This window comes from Corvus brachyrhynchos, unplaced genomic scaffold (assembly GCF_000691975.1).
Source record: "Corvus brachyrhynchos isolate BGI_N302 unplaced genomic scaffold, ASM69197v1 scaffold61, whole genome shotgun sequence".
In the NCBI taxonomy this organism is placed as follows: domain Eukaryota; kingdom Metazoa; phylum Chordata; class Aves; order Passeriformes; family Corvidae; genus Corvus; species Corvus brachyrhynchos.
The window spans coordinates 628,070-631,036 of NW_008236478.1; the positions used below are offsets into that span (position 1 = coordinate 628,070).

The following is a 2,967-nucleotide window of genomic DNA, read 5'->3' on the forward strand; positions in this document are numbered from 1 at the left end:
GCTGGTGAGATCCCGTCCACTTCATGTGCCCCAGTACAGCACTCTGTGAACTATGGTTATTGCCAGAGTGTGGATTGCATGGAGACAGGAAACTCTTTCAATCAGTATCTGTGCCAGTTGTCTTAAAATGTAGCTATACAGTATGTGGACACTAATTGCACTGTATTTTGTTTCTGACACTACTGAACTGCTGTCTGGATGGGGAATCTTAGCTATTCTAGTCCTGGCCTCTCCTAGCAAACAAGTGCTATAGGAATGGTAATTGGCTTACGGGTAAGTTCTGAAGTGTGCACACGTTTTGGAGGAAGATGGCAACTAACAAAAGGACATTTTTAAGGACTCTTTTTCATGAAATGTAGCTTTGGTAAATTCTTCACATAAAGAAACCAATCCTTTTGTTTTCTTCTCCTTCCTCTCTCCTGTTCCTTCCTAGGGGTCCTACTGACCCACCTTCCAGGTTCCAGTAAATCTGCACTTGGCAGGTGGCAGTTAGTAAAGCAAACAGTTTTCAGTGTTCTGAGATCTCATACAGAGATCACAGCTGTAGTTGCTGCAGAGGAAGTGACAGGGAGATATTGTTCATTAGTAAACCCCAATTTTCCCCACTTTAGCAAACTAACAATGCTTCAAACAGAAAAGACTGTTAATGCTGCACGCTTAGCTACACCAATGTAAACACAGAATAAGTTTAACTATTTTAGTGTCAAACATACTTGCTTTTGTAAGTATTTTTCAAATAAATCTATGAAAATAGTTCTATTTACCTGACTGTGTTTGATCTTTCTTTTCTGTTTAGTTTTACTCTTCAGTTGGCTGGGAACTTCTGATTCATTTTCTTACACGTGAACAAACATGAGTAAGTTGTTCATTCTAGTTCATTAACAAAGTTTATGTAATAAAGAGTTAGATTGGAGGATATGCCTAATTTTGATTCAGGACTTGAGGTGTTTCATTACTACTTGGCACTTAAATTTCACCTCATAATGGACAATAATTTAATGTCCTTTGAAAAGTATTTTGAGACTGACATCTTGTTTTAAGGAATACTACATCTATGCAAGATGGTAGTGTATGCAGATATACAGAAAAATCATTAGAAATGATTGGTGGGGTGAGAAGTGTCATTTTAATCACACTTGCACTCCTGCTCCTGCAGACACTTTCAGGTGTGGTGGTTATGAGGTGTTCAGAAGCATGGGGATTCTGTTCCATGCTTGTCCTGGTCCATGATTCTGCTTGGAGCAGAGCTGGAGCTGTGGCAGTGCCAGTGCTGGTGGAAGGGCTGCCCTGCCCTGCCCTGCCCTGTTAATTCACAGTGCTCCTCGTAACCTCCGCTCTCTGACCCGAGGGGCTTCGCTCTCATTTCATGCTTTGCAGCTCAGGGCTTGATGGAATTCCATCAGTTGTTGCTGTTTAGCCTGAGATTGATTCTCATTCATTTCAGTTAGTGTAATTTGTCAGTTTCTTGTTTCTAAATACTCACTATTGTTTCTGTTATTGTTGCAGTCTCCTGTAACTACATTTTACATTTTGGATTATGTTGCACACTTCTTTGTACTTAGCTGCCCCACTAGTAGTGGTTACCAGAAAAAAGCACTCTGTTCTCCCACCCATCTATTCCAAAAAAACCCCTCATGACTTTTGACTTTCTTACATAAAGGTTTTGGCAACCTCATAATGTGAAACTTTCAATAGTACTAATTTTCTAAGTATAAACAAATGGAGTTTATATTTTACTTGAAACAACTGTTTGATTCAGGTTTCCCAATAGACACGGAATTGTTAGTGTCTCATGCCGTAGCCACTTCTGTTTTCAGCTTTTTGATACTTTCAGTGGTTGGCGAAAGCTGCAGTAGCCCCAGGATGGAAGTGAGGACATGGATAAGTATTTGACACTTCGCTTGACTGCAACGGTAAAAAATTCAGGTTGCAGACTGAGACTTAATAGTCTTGATAATCTCAAAAAAACAAGCTGCCAAAACAAAGTACAAAGTCATGTCTTCAAAAATCAATATAAAGTATGAAACTCTTGCAACTGAAGACAGCATGGATGCTTAGCTTTATTATGTCCTAGCAACCAGGAAAGAATGGAAGTATACTTGTATAAAGCTCTGCAGAATAATTCTGAGTTGATGCAATTTATTTAAATAATTAGTGGTAACCAGGGGGGTTTTTTTTAAGGGACCTGTTGTGTTTATTCTCTTCTAGCTACCAGGTTTCAAAACTTTTTAAAATGTCCTTTGTATATCAGTTGCTTTCTATGAAGTTAACCAGAGGCCTGAAAAGGAAAAGCTGGGTCCATAGCAAGCAGTGTATTAGTGCATCTGAAGAGAAACAAACTGAAGTACATTCACCAATATATTTAACATGGGAGAAAACGTGAGACTGGAAAAACACTGTTACTTCAGCTTGTGCCTGCAAATTTTAGTAAGGTCAGTAAGATCAAATTAACTACAAAGTAAATATTACTAACTTGTCTTTTCAGTGATATTTATACTATACAAAAATCAATTACACAGTAGTTTAATAGCTTGTTAAAGTTCACTGTTGCCTATAGGAAGGGTGAGGAGGGGGTTCCCACAGGTATTCAGCAGCTATTTAAAATTCTTAAGAGCTTACAGTTTGTAAGTTTTGATGCAATATAACCTTGTCTTTGTCCCTGGCTGAAGAGTATGTTATTGGATGGAATTAAATGAAAATAATGCCATATACACTTAAATTCGCCTTTTTAAAATAAGTGAATGTCAGTTCTCCTAAAAATAAAATTATTTTTCCCACTATTTCTGTGATCTCTCATTGTGTTTGTAATATGCATTTAGACCTAACTGTGTAGGGAGCAAAAAAAGGCAATAATAAAATGAAAAGTAACTTGGTGTCCTAGCAGTAGCAAAATCCTGTTAATATGATCTTTCTGTGTATGGAAAAGGAACTACTTAGCACAGTTCCTTCTCTTGAAGGGAACCAAGT

The 2,967-nt window shown here is 37.9% G+C and overlaps 1 protein-coding gene across 1 annotated transcript in view; it reads left to right on the forward strand.

Moving 5' to 3' along the window:
* The window catches only part of USP54 (ubiquitin specific peptidase 54), a 52,244-nt gene that overhangs the window by 48,619 nt on the left and 658 nt on the right, over positions 1 to 2,967 (forward strand). The gene's annotated exons all lie outside the window — the stretch shown is intronic.